The sequence below is a fragment of the Chiroxiphia lanceolata genome, chromosome 7 (genome assembly GCF_009829145.1).
Source record: "Chiroxiphia lanceolata isolate bChiLan1 chromosome 7, bChiLan1.pri, whole genome shotgun sequence".
Lineage (NCBI taxonomy): Eukaryota > Metazoa > Chordata > Aves > Passeriformes > Pipridae > Chiroxiphia > Chiroxiphia lanceolata.
The window spans coordinates 20945472-20965061 of NC_045643.1; the positions used below are offsets into that span (position 1 = coordinate 20945472).

General features: G+C 35.4%; 1 protein-coding gene across 1 annotated transcript in view; it reads left to right on the plus strand.

Annotated features, from left to right (window-relative positions):
• The first annotated feature begins 11134 nt into the window (after positions 1 to 11134).
• Positions 11135 to 19590, plus strand: part of LOC116789617 (sodium channel protein type 3 subunit alpha-like) — a 73761-nt gene continuing 65305 nt past the window's right edge. The window contains 1 exon segment of the mRNA XM_032693630.1: positions 11135 to 11375. The gene's annotated coding sequence lies outside the window, so the exon portion shown is untranslated.

Consider the following 19590-nt stretch of genomic DNA (forward strand, 5'->3'; position numbering starts at 1 on the left):
TATAATCAAAAGCGAAATGCATTTAAACTGATTGCACATTCTTTATTTATTCACAAATTGGCTACTGAGCCCCTTCTCTGATCTGTGACTGTGTAAGTCTATGCATTTCTATGTTGTTTTTCCCAACTAAACATGTTATTGATGTAATTCAAAGAAGGTAAGAAAAAAGACCCGAAGGTTTGAAAGAAGAGTCAGGGGGTGCTGCATGAGCTTCCCACCTCCTGAGTCATTCTGCTGTCTCTCCCAGTGTGTATCATGCTTCTAAAAAAAATAACGAAAGGAATAATTTTTCCCTCTCATGCAATACGGAATGAATTTTTTTAATAAAAATTTCATTCTTGTATATGTAAAACAATTCACAAAACATATGTGTTTCATATGGTATATGCAGCAGTGCAAAACCATGTTTAGTGACAGACAAGTCCTCCATTCTGTCTTCCATCAGGGAGAGGCTGTTTTGGGAGATGAGAGAGGGGAGAATCCTGTAAATCTCCAATGCCTCACAGAAAGAAAATGATGAATTTAGGAAGTAAAGAAAGCCTCAGTCTGAAGATAGCAAAAAGAAGCAACAGCACATTTCTGCATCAAAGCTGTGCAATCCCAGGGATGTATTTGTGTGCTTTAAAACACATTCCAATTTGTATTCTGAATACAGCACAGTATAGCCTCCAGCAGAAAAAGAAAACACTTGTGGATGACCACCTCAAAATAACAGCAACAAATTACCACAATTAGGATGAAAAACACAAACTCAAAAGTAATCCTTATAAACATGCAAGCTTAAAAAAAATCGGATCAGAAACCTCCAAAGAGCAACAACATTTTTATTATTGTGCTAAGACCTAATTAAATGCTATGAAAAATCCATGCAGTGGCAAAGATGGCTATGATTTTCTTTCCTCTTGCTCTATTAATATTAATTGAAAACTAGGTGTGGCACCACAAGAGAAGAATCTTGGTATAAAACAACTGGAATTTGTTGTCTAAAGCATTCCAATTAAATAAAATAGTGTCTTACCTGATTAAAAGAGAATTAAAAATCATAGCATAAGAAATATCCATACACTTGTAGATAGATGAGAGGCTCCTACTGCAGGTACAGGTTCCTGGGCAAAGAAGCTTGTAAACTCTTAATTTCACTGAAATGAAAAAGGAAAGAAATAAAGAAAGAACCTCCCCATAGAGGCAACAAAGGAACCTCTGCAGTATTCTGTAGTCTCTTCGCCTGCTTCCTGTTCTGAGATTCACTCCTTGAATCCCAGCATCGATCAGAAAATTGGTTGTGGGGGAAATGAAAAGGGGGGGAGGGGGGAGAAGAGCGGAGGGGGAGGAAACAAGGCGGCCGCGGGTTCTGTGCGGGCTCCACCTACCGGCACAGGACGAGCCCGCTGGATCCGCACACCCTGCCCAGCCACCGGGGAGGTGTGGATCGCAGTTAGCCCCTGACTGCACAGCTCTAAAATAAAGTAAGACTAATAAATGCTTACAGATATTTGAAAATGGGTTTGAGGTTTAAACTCCATAACTTTTTTTTTTTACATTGAAATATACATTAATATACAAATAATTGCAGAAAACTCAAGTTCTGCCAGATATCTTTATTTTACTATGTCCTAATACACTTTGTGTTTAGAAATAAAGAAGTCATTCTTTATTCAGAAACCCCCCCCCCCCAAAACTACAAAATAGTAGAAAATAAGAGTGCTTGCTATTTTCCCTTTGAGTATTGATTCTGCAAAATTATAAATTACATTTATATCCTCATTGAAAGACAAAGGAAGAAAGATCTTTATGTAAGACAGGAGGAATGGATGCTTGGATTTCACCAGTACTATTACATTACTGCTTAGTAAAGAGTTTTTAGAGTGACCTGTTTTATATATTTTAACACAGGGCTCTATTGCATTTTATAGCGACTTTAAACTGATCTTTCATACTCAGGACACTGTTAGTTGTAAAAGCCTAATGTACAAGTTGACTGCCTCACCCAGTTGTCTCTAGCCACTATTCCCATAATAGCAGTGTTGGATTTACTGTTACTAAAGGATACCTTATACTGGAATGCTGGGTAGCTGACTGTTTCTACTTTTATCTTCTATTTCTATCACGTACACCTGCTCTGTCACATCACACAGCAGCCACCTGCACATGGAGTTGGCTCAACAGTTCTCAGCTGTGGAGGAAAATTTAATCATACCAAAACATGGGGGGGGTTTGGGGGAGGATAAAATGCAAAAGTTAACTAGGAATGAATCTAGATGAAGACCATGGAATCTAGATGAAGACCATGGAATTTTTAATTAGGATCCGTGATCTGACTCATTACAAAAATCACTGATGTCAACACAGGGAAGTAGCTCGAGAGACAGTCCCTTGGAGTAACAACTTGCAGTTGCATTAGACTAAACCATTCAGCGTGGTTATCACAAACCCTTGGAGTGTCTTCAGGAAAATGATCCATTTCTATGCTTGTTCAATCCCTACAATGAGATCTTGGACCATGTAAGAACTCTGAAATATTAAAATAGTTCAAGTAATTACAGTAATAGGTCCGAACACCTACATGCGAGCATGGACTGAGCATCTTAGAAATCCTATTGTCACAAAAAAAAATACACTGTAGACTGACTTTGTTTTAAGGATTTTTTCCTATAAAGTACTATTTCATGCAAAAATAATATTTATGCCTTCTGAAGGATTTCCCCGCGAAGGGTCGCCTGCGTTGCCCGCAGTGAGCGCTGTCCGCGGTGCTGGAGCACGGCCTGGCTCCACGGGCACTGCACCTCCCGGCTCCCGCACTCTCGAGGGCACGGAGCAGGAAATACTTTGGAATATACTTTGACAACTTTGTATAAATATGAATTAATATAGGCCTACTTTAGACCTAAAATAGTGAAGCTGATATTCTAAACCTAATTCTAAAGTCACTTCTTGAAGGTACTTTTCACAAAACAATAATTTCATTGGAATATGTAACATTAAAGTTTCAAATATTAATTCAACTTCATAAATAAAACAAAAACTTTTAGGTTATCTAAAAATATACATAATTTGAACTAATAAAATCTGAAATATTAAAAGTGAGATAAAACTGTTATAAGAGACTTGAAGATTGTATGAATTTTTATTACTTACACTAATATATAATTCTTAGCAGTAGTGTAACAATTTAGTTAAAAGTGTACTGGTAAGAAACATGCATTTCTGCTCCATTATACAGGATATTTTTTCTCTCACAAACTCATAGACACTTTTATTCTGTTTTGTATTCTGTAATCTTAATCCTTCTACAGTCTATTATGGTCTCACTTCTTTAATCTGTAGGTTTATGAAAATTACACCTTAGTGGTAAAGCTCATTGGCAAAGCAAGATTTGATTTTCTGTATCTTCTTGAAGAGCACAGTGAAAATGAGATATGATAATATCTCACATATATCACAATAAAATGCCACAATATGTCAAAGACAATAGACTTTTAACTGCTGAAATTCAAAGCATTTTTCTAAGTTTTCATTTTCCCATAAAAACTGCATTTTTCAGTGGCACAAACTTTCAGTTACATGTCTGTGAGAAAATAAAGAGTTTTTCTATGAAAAATTCAGAAGAGATTCAGAGAGATTCCAGTAAATCTCTCAGAGCTGATTCTAAGTCTCCTTAAGCTCTCCAACAACACCTTCAACATGGTTTATTCATGGTGTTATTAATCATAGTAATTATAGTACATACAGGAATGAAAACAAATATCCATTGAACAAATCTCATGATTTTTTTTTTTATTTAATGTCCTAAAACTAGCATAGCTGGAAGAATCTTTTTGCTTATTCAACCATGCTGATAGAGCTCGTTTCTACCAGAAATTTCTCTTTGCCTCTCAGAGCATGGCTAACAGTCATCTGCATAAAAAATAACCATTCTATTAAATCATGCAAAAACATTTGCCCAGAATAGATGGAGCAAAAGGTCAAACTCCAGTTTCCACAGCACATGGGATGTTAAGATTGAGGAGCAATGCTAGCAGCTATTCTGGCCAACAGACACTTATCTACACCTGCCATTTACGTGCTTCAAAGAAGATATTTAGAACCTTTTATTTTCGTTTTTGTCTTTTTTAATCCACAAATCTCTTAACTCTCAAACTCTAGAGCTGAATCTCTAAATTGCTAAAGCAAAAGACAGGTCTGCAGATTGAACAGGTTCCTGGTTCCTTGATATGTCATCTTTTTAAAAGACATAAATTAATTTCAATCAAAAGTTACTAGACTTTGTCATTTAGTTCTGATGAAATCATAAAGCCTATCATTCTTGCCTTTAAAGTCTGAGAGTCACCTTTGCAAATTACTCAATGAAGTGAAACTGAACTTTGAGATTATTCTAAATATGATGTATAATTTTTTCCCTGTTCCAGGGTTACTTAAAGAGAAATTGGTGAAGAGAAATTAGTAAACATCATCAGTCTTTTTTATTCTGTTGCTTTTCTGTCATATCTAAAATCTTTGCATCTGAGGTGTATTACTGCAGGCTGCCAGATTTTACCTCTGCCTAAGAAAGATACCTTTGGAATTTAAAATATTTCTGAATATTTTTCTCTGTAACGAAAACTATTTGGTCTTGCTAATTATTTTTGAAGAAGGGACTGTTTTGTATCACATTCATAATGTTTTCAAAATGTAAAGCCAGTAATTTCTTGGCTACCTGGGGCTAACAGTGAAGTCCCTTTTAATGAACAACAGGGAAGACAGATTTGAAGAGGAATGTGTACAACAGTTTTTGAAAGTACACTTCACTTCCATTTTTGCTCTCCTTGATGTTGTATGCCTATAGTAGAACCATTAAGGCATTAGCTTGTGCTTACTTCTCAATTCAGTGCACTGAATAGTTTACATGTTCTGTATCCTCAGAATTCTTGGCTGAAAGCAGATCAAAGTACAGCTATTTTTCTTTAATATATATGAGTCAATTGTTTGAAATTTGTTGTCATCTCTCTGCCATATATTTTCACACTTTAGTTATAAAGGTACAGTTTTTAGTGCAGATAAGTCCTAGGCATTCTGAGATGCAGAGAAACTTTCTAATGCAAAATCAACTTGGCAAGCATATGTTATTAAACAGAGCAATTATTCTAGCATTTCAGCTTTTAAAGACTAGCAAATAAATAAATTATAACTTGAGGTTTGCTTAGCAAAACCTCCCCTCTCTCCAAGTGATGATTACCTTTCATCTGACCAATTAAACCACATGACTCAGTAGCAATAAATGGAATGAAAACGTATGAATGCAATCTCTCTGTTTATAGGTGTCCTGGGAGGACATTATTAGATTTTGTTACTAGCTCTGAGAGCACTAGGGCACTTGTTGCTGAGGTATCATTTAATTCATTTCTCCACCTCTTAAAATCTGCCTGTCTTAAATTGTATTGGTTCACTCTGAAATCGATTGTTTGCATTTCATCTTTGTTTATTGGTCTTGTCATATATATAGTAGATTCTTCTGAACATGGTCTGTGTCCTGTGAATATACAGGGCGTGAAATAATAGCTTCCTAGGCTTGGCTGGCCCCTTTGGACGTTACAAGGAATATTAAAATATTTCTTCACTCTTGATCTCTATAGCTTGGTTAGCTAACAAAATTCATTTATCTTATAGCCCCTTCTGAAGTCAGGAATTATCTCCATTTCATAGTTGAGGAATTGAGACACATACATGCATTAAGTTCTGGAAAGTAAAAAAGAAGTTTGCAAGCCTTAGATACTGAATCCTTATTATCTGAGTCAGTGCCTGTTCCCTGTTCTAACTCTTATTATTCGCATAAATATCTAGTGTTTTTCAGAATCCTCCTAAGCTGTTGGCCTGTATCTCTGGAAGTCCTTCAGGTATGTTGCATGTCATGCAAAAAAGTATTTCCTAAGCAATTAGTTGCCTTCTATGACTCTCTTGTGTCGTACCAAAATGGACATAAAATAAAAAATCTTATCAAGCAAGATTAACATGATTAGAAGGAATGTTTCTTCTAGTAATCAGAAATTCTGAAACTTCTGCAGTGGCAGCGGCTGCAGTGCCTGCTACATGCTAGAGGATAGAAACACCTAGAAGATACATGGTGGGAAAGCTACGTCTTTCCACTTAACCTACGGAACTTTTCACCAACTCTCTCATTAAATAATTATCAATGCCAAGTAGAGTTGGCTGTGAAGCTCCTGAAGCCAAGCATTGTGCCACCTAGACCTACCTCTAGCTTGAGGATCACTGGTGTAAGAAAAAAAATCTTTTTGTTGACCAGTTACTTTATTATTGCCTGCTGCTAATTATCTTGAACTTAGACTAAACAGACATCAGTCTCACATGATGATCTCATTTCTTCAAAACAGGATTCCTACTCTTTCTAAATATACGAACAGAGTGTGTGCATATATAAATTGAATATTTTAAGACGTCTCTGAGCTGTGATTGCTGTGTACATTTTGTTCAGCTCATGACAATTTTATAACTTTGATTGTAGCTCATCTGAAAGTTGTAACCTGAGGTTAATATTTTGGAAGCACTTAGGCACATATGGAGGGTGGTTAGGGTGGTTTATGCTTTGTGGCTTATTTTTACTTTGTTTTTACTAAACCAATGGAATTATCGCAACTGAGTCCATTTTTGTATGGCCTTTGTATAGTTTTTTCTACAAGAGTTGGAAGGGTCTAACTATTGTTTATTAACATTAATTTTAAAATAATTTTATTATCATTAAAAGTTACAACCATTAAAGTACAGATTGCACATCACATATCTTTATTATGATATTAGGAATAATTTAAAGCAGCTCATTTTTCAGATAGTGTGCTCTATGGCCTATTAAAATATTTTAGTGGTCAAAGGCTTAAGTTACTATGAAGTCATTATACTTTTAAGTGAGCCTGTACCAACAGAACATTATGTTATTACTGATGATAGATGCAATGAGGATGTGGCGTTGAGTTGTATCCTCAGGTTTGTCTTTATCCCAAGAAGTTCTGCAGTTCTGTTCTGTAGCATTTGACTGCTAGCCACATTTTGTATTTTCTTTCCCAGTTTTGAAATTCCACATGTGCAACCTACAAGTTTTCGAATAAAAAGAAACGGTAGAAACTCATTTGCATGTCTACCACTGATCTTCCTAAAATGTTAGGCCAGATATTTCTACTGCAGTTCCACTTCCCTAAATTTTGCTTACCACTGTATGCAGCAGTCAAATAAAAATATCCTCAAGTGAAAGTGGAGATTATTAATTGAAAAGCCACTATGTCAGGTCCACAACTTGTAAATATGCATTAGTAGGGGGGACAAAATTTATTAAAAGCAGAGTTTTTTGATTCTGCACGCTAGAGACAAAAGGAGAAAAAAGGAGAGAAACCAATGATGAAGAAAAAGAGTTTTATACATTTAGACAGTCTTGAATTGAAGTCAGATTCATTACACTTAGCTAAATACTGCAATTGCAACCACTTTCAAAGGCTAATACAGGTAAGTAGTTGAAGAAATAGTTATGACATAAAGTCTTCTATTTTGGTGCCCTTAAGTACACGTTACTGTTCACAAAAGTGCCTGAGAATTAATAAAGAGAATTATTGTCCAAAAGTAATTGTATTAATCAAACAATATATTTGATGTTATAACCAGGCTGATGACTGCATTGATGAAAACTTACATGGGCTTGTCCCTATGAGACCCCATACAGGGGCTGTATTCATTCATGTTTAACACTTCAAAACTATTTTTCTCTTTGGAACTAAGATTTTTCAACATTTGTATTTCAGCTGTTTAGTTAAAAGTGACTGAATAGCTTTGCATTTATTCGGACATTACTGAGAGCATAACTGCACCTGGGGCAAGATTCCCAGACAGATTATTTAGAAATGTCAAGGCTTTTCAAGCTAGATTTTTAAATGTAATTTCTGAATTGATGATTCATTAGAAGTTGTACAAATAATGTAAATTTAAACAAGTATCAGGCTGGCATTGTTATAAATTACTTTTGTCAAAGCAGCCTGTTTGTTGAATGACCATTTCTGATTTTTAGATCTGGTAGTGGAATCTAGTGAGGAAGAGGAAAGGAAGGAGAGATATTTTGTATACATAGTATCTGTCACATATATACATTTTATATGGACTTTTTAAATGAAATTTTCATGTTTATAAATTCAGGGTTCTGGGGAGCAGCTTTTCCGTATAGATGGTTTGATGTATTTATAGTATAATTGTATGTAGGTTTTTTTTCTTCCCTGTTGTTCCACTGATAGATTTTAAGAGTGGTAAGGAGTTCTTAGGAGCATAATTCAAACTCTGTTTCAGTAAATCAAAGACTCTGACTGGTTTCAGTGAATTTGAATCGCTATACAGGCAATCCTGGACGTTGATTAAAGAAGAATATAGGTCATAAATGAGCTATAGATGATCTGGGCCTGTTTGGCCTGGAGAAGAAATGACTGAGGGTGGATCTTATGAATGCATACAGATATCTTAAGGACAGATGTCAAGAAGATGAGACCAGACTCATCTCCAGTGGTGCCCAGTGACAGGACAAGGGACAGTGGACACAAACTAAAACACAGTGGAGTCTCCTTGCCTGGAGACATTCAAAATCCACCTGTCTGTGATCCTGTGCAACCTGCTCTAGGGGAGCCTGCTTTAGCAGGGGCGTTAGACTAGATGTTCTCCAGAGGTCCCTTCCAACCCAACCATTCCATCATCCTGCAATATTGATAAATGAATATTTACCATAAATTTGTGTGGCATGAGTATTTCTACAAACAAAAAGTATATTTTCTGGATTTATTTGTAGTGTGAGAGTTGATAATTGAACTGTTTAAATCAGTGGCAGAACGTTTCTCTAATATCAGTCCTATACCTATGAGAAGGCTGTCTTGGTATCAACAAATACATTATGTACAGTCATTGTATCAACTGGTATACCACAGAAAATTGTAATAAATATAAGGACCACAAAAAAGTAGGACTGGGGGTTCTCTAGTAATATGACGTTAATATAACCATCTTGTGGAACGCTAGTTCACAAAAATTAGCTATTCTAAGACTATACTTCTGTAAAACTTATCAGAGACTCAAATCTCTGAACCAGCTTAGGTTCAGAAGTGTTTTTTATACACCCGTTTCTGTTGGAATTACACAGCTAGTATTAAGGACTATGTTTCTTATTTTTTTAACAAAGTTGAAAAAGTTTGTTATGTAGATTAGAATTTCTTTATTTTTCCAAGAGAAACAGATTCATCATGTATAACTCCTCCTTAACTATGTTGTTACTAGATGATGATTACATTTGGACAATAACATAAAGACTTTCTAAAGAAAACTTTCGAAGACCCCTAAGAATTTTTTTTAAGATTAAAAATGATACATAAAAGAAATGCAGCGTTTATGCAAATGAAGGTCCTCCCCAAGGACTGGTTTGATTTTCAAAACACAATGCATTTGCAAAACAATGTTCCTAAGCAGTTTAAAATGTAGACATCAGCTTCTCTTCATTCATGGGTTTGCTAAATTAGCATAATCTCATGAAAGCAAAACCTATGCTGTAGAGCTGATGAACAGTTTTTTTATTAAAAATACATTTCTTTTTAACTTCTAGAAATTTGAAAATGTAAATATTAAAATCAATGGGAGAAAAGTTTTATTATTTTAAATAAGAATGTGGTATATGTTCATGCTCGCAAAGTCTTTTTGAAACAAAAAGGGGATTTACTTGAACAAGGTGATCAGGAGTGTCATTGTGTGTCCAGTTTTATCAAAAACCTCATTTTCAAGGTGGGGATACATCTCTTTCACTTAATATACAGCCATTATCCTGTACATACAGAATATGTACATCCCCTAAAAATGTATTTCTGTTTGCTGCTGCCAGATTCAGGAATTTGGTATTGATGTCTGTCAAGCACACAGCAAGTGTAACTGAAATCTAAAGGACTACTCAAAACTGGCACAAATGCTTAAGGATAAATGCTAACTGAAAAAGGGATGTCTATTGATATTAGAGATGCAGGACATGAATCATAGGCAGTTACCACCACTACTGCTGCTTTGTGCAGTTGTGATTTGGTAGTGACCATCAGGCTGGATATGTGCCCTGGGATTCTCACTTCCAAAAAGAAGTGTGTGACCAGTGGGACAGAGAATTGGGCTGTTTCTAGGCACTGCAGAGAAGGTATTTAAAGGAACTACAGAAGCTACAAGAAAGCAAAATATTCATTGTTTTTATATGCTTGTCTTCTTGTTTTGTGCAATAATATTTGTTCATTAAATCCCACACGACTGAACAAAGCTAGTAGCTTGATTTTAAATTCTTTGGGAACTGTAGTGGCCTCTAAGCCCAGGCTACGGGTCAATATATTGCACACACTTGCTGACATTGCTCAGTGTTCCTATGCTTTCCTTTCCATGGACACAATACTCCTTAAACTGACATGCAGGACAAAATAATATGCTGCCTGAAGGACATTATTCACTCAGTGATGCTGCCCTTGGACCAGGCAATGCTGGAACCACTGCTCTAATAATCCTTCTCAGGAGGGCCAGAGGAGTCCTAGGTAAGCAGATGTAAATCTGCACATACCCAGGAATCCTGTCTCAGGGAAAGACTTTGAGCTAGGCTTTTTACATAGACATAGTACATTTTATACATGTGAAAGAATTGAACATAATGCCAAAAAATGCATAGTTGTGTTTAATGAATAAGACAGTATCAAGATAATCAGCAAGTTCTGCATACACGAGTTAGGGGGGCAGTCAGTAGCTATGCTCTGTTATTTACACGTTCTTCCCTTCCCATGCATTTTTAAAGGAAACAGCACATTTAAAAGAAAATGGTCTGCTCCATGTATATAGACAATTTAAATTTAATTATTTTCAGAAAAAGTATTTTAAGGGGCTATTCAATAATCAGTATGGTTCTGTTGATCTGTTCTGCTTCTTGCCTGAAGGAAGTTATTACACAGGAGCTGTTTGAAGTGCAGGTCAGAACGCCTGGGATGGAGCAGCCTCGGAGGCTGCGCTCGGTCCCTGTTGTTCTGGCCACCAGTAGGTGGAGCTGCCACGTCAGGTGCTGCGGGCTCGTCACTTCTCCCCCTCCATCCATCCCCCCTCCCTCCAGCCCCCCTTCTCCTAATAAGCTGTTTTCTGATATATGTTGGGTACCATAGAGTGAGACTGAGAACAGGAAGCGGAGGCAGAATCAGAGAGGATTCTGGAAAGGTCTCTGTGTTTTCTTTTCCACGGAGAATACAGAAATTATAATTAATTAGTAAAGCTTTGTGGATGGAAATCTGGACTATTTCAGGAGAAGACATATATTATTTTTGGATGCTGGGCTTTGCTGTGATTGTTCATTCTCCTTCAATCAGGTAAGCCGGAAAAACATTTAATTTTACCCATAATAAATCATAGCAACATGATCTTTTCCACGTTTCAGAATTAGATTGTACCCTCTGGTTTGCTGTTAAGGTAGAGCCAAAGATGGAATGGGGAATTCAAAGCCATTTTGTACTGACTGACTGTGATGATGGTGTGATTTTTTTCTTTTTAACCTCGTTAAATCTGGTATCTGGCCTCTACTCTTCATGTGATGTTGTGATGCAGTACTCTTACTTGCAAAATCAGATCATTTTATCATCAAAGTATACTACATTAATTCCAAGCATTTTATTGAAGTGACCTTGTTCCTTGTTTCCTAGGAAGAAAAATCTGGTGATATTCAGACTCAGGAACAGCAGGTCTCATAAGATTCTGAGCATCTCAGATTCTGATGATTCAGGAATAAAATCTGTTGTTTGTTACTGCTATTTTTTATATATATACATATATATATATGGTTTTTGAAGAAATTCCCTTATTAGCTAAATTTTGCAAAAAATATATATGGAAATATTTTCTTTCTTTGCCATTTTTTCATGCTTGTGTGTCTGTGTGTATGAGAGAATGGGCTCACCAACTGTTAACTAAGCAGAGGTCCACACTGAATATATAGTTCACATTTTGTCTGTAACATTACTGTCAAGCTTAATATATGCTTCTTAACAGGACTGTTTGGAGAAATCAGCACAAGAATTATTATATTTTATTTTCCATTCATGTATTGTCTCATTCATTGTTATCAGTGATAATTAAAGCTGTCAGTTATTAAAGGTAAATGGAAAATATCTATTGAAGATCACTTTGATATGTGAATTCTTTTTTTCACTAGTGGTTCTACGGACGCATAGACATTGAAAGTATATGGGTTATGTTAGTATTGATTTGGAAATTACTTCCAGAAGAAAACAGTAGAAATAAAAAAATGCCGAAAAACCCATACAGCAGAATAAGAAACCCACAGATTACAAATCACCACCTCAATCCATACATGACAAGAAAGCTGGATTGGGTCTCAGGTGGTACTCAGAGTAGCAAGTGAGGCCTGTACCTGAAGTAGTGGCACGAAAGAATGAAGTTTTTAATTTGTATCTTTTTATGGTGCCAAATCAATGTTCCTGTGGTGTCCTTGTGTAACTTCAAAATAAATAATCATTAATAATGATGATGTTTGTTTTAGAAATATATCATGTTTGTGCTTTTATAATTGATTTGTCAAGAAAACAGTTTCAGAAGGAGACTTTTTAACTCCAACAGTTTAATATTTAATATTTGCTCTCCTGCACATCTCCATTTGGGAATGAAGGATTGTTACAGACAAGAATGTGAGCTGCTGCAGTAATTCAAAGCTTCGTAGCACCTATTAAACAGGTCTGTTTTGTATTAGGCCTTGATATTTACAGAAATTATGCTTGTGTTGTCAGCTGATGTTTTTTTCCCTCTAATAAGCAGAAGTTAAGCACCTATACCAATTTTCTGAGCTGTGCCAACTAAGCACAGTATTGCAAAATTCTGTTTAGATAATACTAGATGCTAGCAAAGGTAGACAATTTCACATTTTCAATGGAGAACATAAAGCAATTCCCCTATGCCCTTTTAGATTGTCAGAGTGGTAGTTTGGTAATTTCCCTTTGTTATCAGGTAACCCGGAGTGAGGAAGGATCAAGGGAAAGAAGGAAGTATAGAAACTATGGGGATTTTAATGAGTATGCTGGTGACACATTTTGTGCTTCTACCTCTTCTTCACAGATAGCATGAGATGAGTTAACTTGTACCTTATGAAGATTAGGCATGGAGAGATTTCCCTCAAAAGAGAGAGGATTTTAGAAGGAAAAAGGGCGGTAGGATGTAAGATGGAACTTTCTGACTGATGATATCCATTTCGTTCTGCTGCTCACATCTTGCCCAATATAATTTGTTGTGTCTATGTGATGTACTAATTATATTACTGGAGTCCCACAACTTTTGATGAATCAGAGAGTAGAAGATACTAAGAGAGTTCTTTGAATAAGGCAAGCAAGTTGTGACCTTGTTCTCTAAAGTACAAATCTTGGCCCCTTTTACCCATATGCTGTTCTTGCCATAACATGACAAATGAAAAAAATTGCTTGAACTCTGCTATAGTTATACCTAAAGGAAAATAAATGCAAGTTTCTGATATTGGGTATTTTATTTGCTAAGATGATCTGTTTACTGAACTCTGAAAATGGCTATTGAAAATAAGTTTCAGGAAGTTACCTTTACTCTGTTCTTTATCACAAAATTCTAGTTAGAAGTTAGAAACTTTACATTCCAAATTCTAGTTAGCTTATTTTCCACTCAGGGTAATTCTCTGGTGTTTTTTATTTACCTTATAGCTGTTAATCAGTAGTATACACTGTTGCCATTTGCAGGAAATATTGGCTTTTTCATCCTCACAAGGTTTGAAGTATCATAATAAAATTGGTGCTGACTAGTTCAGACTGTTACAGAACACATGTACAGACTGAACTGTGGTTTCAATGAGTCCATCAAATCAAGGGTCAACCACCACAAAATCCATCTATAGGAAAAGTCATCCTCTTAATTGGAAACCTGATGTTACTCATTACATCTCCTACGCCTGATTAAAAACTCTGAAGCACATTGTAGTGGCATCTCTCTAAGTTTGATATTGACCAATAGGACTGCCATAGGATCTGGATACTGGAGCTGGCATCTTACAACCAGTTCATCTGCTTTCATCAAAATTATCTCTATGAACAGCTGGAATCCCTAGTATATTACTATGATAGTGTTACTGCTTGACTTTCCTTGTCTTATGACGAGGCAAAGCAGAGGGAATAGGGATAAGAGCAGCTCAGGCAAGTGCTGTATTACTTTGAATATAAATATAGAGTAGGAACACCATATGCTCTGGAGTAACCATAATGTGTGTGTACTACCACTGTAATCCTAAAGAGGAGTAAGCAAGTTAAATTCTAGGTCACAAAAGTATCTAGTATCTCATTTGTTCATTACAAAAAAAAAAAAAACAGAAACCAAACCATAAAGCAACCCAAACATTTAAAAAACACGAGCTAATCTACCCCAAAATTGTGATTGCAAATTGTTACTACATTTTAATGTGGTCACCAGTTTTGTAATGTCTTCTTACAAAAAATTATGCTATCAAATAAATCAAAGCACAGAATGTGTTTTACAGTGAAAAATGCAACTAAAAAATTAAAATTGAATTAAAAAGCTTGAGCTTTTATGGGGCTCTTTCACATGTAAAACCTTAAGGGAAAGCTTATTTATGATCAGATTAATTATTTGTCTAGTTATTAACCTTTATTGCTGTTGATCTTTTTTTTACTGAGTAGTTTTACTTAGGGAAGTGTAATCATAGAGCTACCATGTTCACAGGTCCCCTTTTCAACCTGGAATTGTTTCTCCTACCACTTCTTTAGGTCCACCTGCTCAGTGTCATATATCCTTATCAAATCATCAGATTTTGAATATGTACATACTGAGTGTATATCACAGATATTTTGATTGCTGTATCTGCTCAGCAAAGCTGATGTTTTGTGTTTTGAAGTTACTGCATATGTATAGATTGTCTGAAGAGTACATACAGCTGACTCCCTATCCCTGCAATGCCTCAGGCACATCCTCGTATTTCATTGCAGGATTTCCTGAACAAAAGTATCAGGCACACTGGTAACTCTGAAAGGTTATCACAGATGCCAGTATGGAAAATGGCTGGGAAGAATATCAGCACTACTGACTCTGTGATCCCCTTTATCATACCATAGTATAACCACTGTTAATTAACAGGGTGATCTTGGGATAGGTATACACTACAGGACATTTCCATTTATAGATTATTTATGCTTAAATTAGATGATGCTTATTTCATTTTAAGGACCCCCTTTTCAATATGAGAGGGGAGCGATGTTTATGGTCTTTTAGCATAATTTATTTTAAGAACAATGTGAAGTGAGAAACTTCCTTTACCTTCTTAATCATAAAACATTATTATGTATGATTATATTGGTTCCTAGGAAGTTACAGTCTGTGTTCAAAATCACTACAAAAATGCAGATGAAGAATTAAATAAGGAAATGAATTGCTCACAAGAAAAATAATTCTTTTATACAGGGCAACATAGCACTATGTGACCTGGCTTCTGTATTAATTGAGAAAATAATCTGCCATCATTTCTCATAAATCATATCCTTTCATTGCCTGGTTGTCCTGGAATCAAAGCAGAAATTTCCAGAGTCCATGTAGCCTGACTTTGGGCCCACATGTCCCAAATTCTTGACTGCTTTGGTTTGAATATCTTGAAAACTCTGCCCTTTCTTAGGCATTATTGTGCTATCTTTTAATGTTTGGACAAACTGAGGAATTCCAAATTTCCACTGGTTCAAAATATGCTCTCAGAAGACCAAATTTCTTGGTTTAATTTTAAATATGTCCAAGTATGAAGTTTTCAGATGTTAAAATGAGTGCACTTAGCAAACAACTCTCATTGCCTTCTCAGAGGCCAGCCACAGAGGACAACTGTGTGACTGTACCAAGACTTTGATACAAGAGTATTTTATCCCTTTTTATTAATATTTGAAATCTATGCTTGGTGGTCTTTGAAATCTGAAGGTGAATTTGCCTCCGTCCCACCTAAAAACACAGGATTTTTTTTTTCTCAGATGCAGTTAACATTATACCAACTTGATTTCCTTGAGCATGGAGATTTCTCCACAGTTATTACTATGAAGAGCATTTACTTTTGAATGTATATGTGACTGTGCAGCAGTTAGATAGTAAGGATCAAGCTGGTAGACTACAAAATTAGGATATTAAGTCATAGGAATAAAGAATCCCTATACATTTTAGCCAAGTTAACCTAACAGTGGCTACAGTGAGTGTCTACAGTGACACTCAGAGATAGACATTTCTCACCACAGATAATTATTTGTATTTCAACAGATAATTGAGTGTGTTTTCCATTGAATAGCATTCTTTAGAGAAAAATAATTCTCTAAATCTAAACTGTGGGATAGCTTTTACATTACATAAAGAGCACTTACACCTAACTCGCACTCTTGCATCTTATCAAGGAGCAAACTCCGCTCATAACAAACAGCTTTGAATCTTTTAAAAAAAAATTTAAGGTTATTTTAACTTAATAGCCCAATCATCTGTAGAACTTGTTTATGACAGATGAAAGCTGAAGTACTAGGGTTTACAGTAAAAAAGGCAATCAATAACGTTATTTTTAGGTCTGAGTGGTGTAAACTTGATGATGGAAATTAGTAGTAATCTCAAAAGGGCCCAAGAGTCCAAAGTCAGATTGTACTGAAGAAGGGCAATCCTAATGTTTACTATCATTTACATAAAATGTCTAAAGAAAAGACTGTCACGAATATTTAAAGCCAAAAATGCTCATTTGAAGAAATATGACCTGAGTCAGAAGTTCTGACCAAAAGCAATATAAATAAACTTCAACCTGTATTATGAAGGAATTTCTTACCTACCAAGCGAAGCTGTAACTGAGTATTTAAGGAGCCTTCCTGAAAGGTTTTTACTTATACCAGTTTAAGTTTCTTGCTATGTATTTCCTACACATCAATTTCCTTTAGTTAGTGTTATAATAGGAAGAATACTAGAATTTGAGGAGCTGCTGTAACACTAGCTAGAATTCTGTAATGTGTGTTACTTAAAGCTGTAGGCCTCTAATTAGTACAATATTTTTTTAATATACTGAAATTTCAATATTACAAGAGATAACTTTTAAAGAGATGGTAGAACTTGTAACTCATAGGCTTTGCACCTTTGGATTTATTATGTGTAGGTGGTGACTAGATTGAAGTCATACTTCCATAATACATTTGGAAAACATTCCAAACCTAAGGCTTGGTTAAGTTTTATTAGACACTTCCATGATACTAGAATAAATGCCTTAGAGAAATCTATGTACATTTTTCATATGCTGTGTTAAACCCCAGTATAAAGCATTCTATTTTCATGTTGACTTTCTGTGCATTTTCCTCCCTGTGTAGTAACAATCACATTCAGCCAAGAACTGTGTGTAAGCCTCTCAAATAGAAGTTCCATTTTTTCCCTTTCGGTTTCCTAGACAACTGTCAAATTCTAAATACAGTCCATTAATCTTGTGCTATATGATGTTTATTCTTTCCTATTTTGTATTGATTAGTTTCTGGGGCATAGTAAGACTAGGAAAGTAAGTGTTCCAGCTGCGTGGTTCTTAATGATTCAATTAATTTTCTGAGTTTAGTTTGTTATTTCTTCTTAAGTTCATAAGCAATATTTTCTGTTGCAAATGCATTTTCGTAAGTTTACACGGAAAAATTTAGAAGCTGGTATTACTTTACAAACTGAGCTTTCTTTTTTTTTACAAGCAAAATCAATACTGTGATGTATTTAGATATTGCTAATTGATGTTTTATTGTAACTTTTTTTTAACACCTTCCTAGTGGATACTGGTGAATGTACCAGTGTTTCACTTGTCAGCACATTTAAATTTTGAGTACACAAAATATTAGGAATTAGTTGAATTAGGTACAATTAATTTTGTGGATAACTCCGTTTCTTGTTAATCTAAAACTGGGTTGACGCTTTCATAATTGCTTAACACCAAATGTCCATATGGTTGCCCATGATTTCTGTTCATTGCATTTGCCTCTGACATTAGATTTCACTTAGTTGACACCATCCCTGGCATATTGCCCTATAATGGTCTTGATGAGAATATCTGATTTTTAATAATCCCATTTCTTTCTTTTCCATTTTATTATTACATTGAAAGGGAGCTCAAGTGTGTGAGGATATAGTTTGAAATATTTTTTGAAGCAATATCACATCTCAGAATTTGAAAGATGTTCTCACCAGTCTTAAATGCTCATGCCATATATGCTGAAGACTTCAGGAAAGAGCCTTATAATATATATCTGTCCATCAGGAATCACCTCTGACTAGGCCTGAGATTTTACCTATGATTCATTCTTGGGAGATGAATCAAGATAAGCTACCCTAAATAAAAATTATTTTGATCAATGTTTTATCAGTCAAAATAATTCTCTATCATCACCTTCAGCTACAGTAAAACTGTATAATCTGGACCCACCTATGAAAATTTCTGGTATTGGTGTGAGAACCAAAGACATGCATTTAAGAAAAAAAATACCAAAGGTTTGTTTGGTTTTTTAGTGTATTGCAAATATTTGTGTTATAAAAAAAAAAAGCTAAAAACTATATGAGATGAGATATTAATTGAAATCCTGTAATGAAATTACACTGACATGGCCTAAGCCTATTATATATTCAGGACCAAGGGCTCACAATTCAACCAACTTCCTTCCTTCAAGTTGTGCTGTGACTAAACTGATACTGCTATACTACCGTGATGCATAAAGATAGAGATGAGGTAATAGGGTTACATGTGAAAAAAGTTTTCTGCCTTGTGCTTTAATTCAAAATACAGGTTTATTGAAACTACCTGCATGGCTAATGTTATTAACAATTTTCACATTCAAAATTGCTTCCTCAGCATTTTTCAAACTGGCAAATATTTTACAACTTGATAGTTATAAAACTCTTTTGAAAATAAATTTTATATGAATGTTTAGTATTAGTGATTCCTCTTTTAATAGGAAGCTATAGAATCCCTTTCATATTTTTTTTAAACTTGCGGGCAACAGCACTTAAACATTTTGCTGTATCTGACCATGAGATCAGATTTCAGCCACAGCGCTGCTTCAGAGGCAGAATTCAGATGCGCCCAATAGGCAAAGGGATGGGGAAGTCCCCTACGTACCCCCAGGGAAAGCTGTATTCAGTGTAAAATATGCATTGGTGGATAAATATCACTGGTGGCAGAGTCATGATCCCCTGAGGTTAGTACTGGAGACACAGCTTTCAGATGTCTTCAGTGGAGCCTCTCCAGTAGTGACTCACCACAGCAAAATGTGCTGAATCAGTGCCTTACTCAAAATGACCAAGGCACTGAAAGAATTTGTTCTTAGCAATCCTTGGAATGACTTGATGTTACATTATTAAACAATGGAAGTTCTAATTGTGGTAGCACTAACTGCTACCACAGTAAATGTAATTCTAGATTGATAGGACCTAATACTAGGTAAATTCTAGGTTAGTTTTTGAAACATATTTTCTTGTCAGAGGACTTAGAGATCTTCTAATGTAAAACCAGGAGAAGCAGTGGTCTAA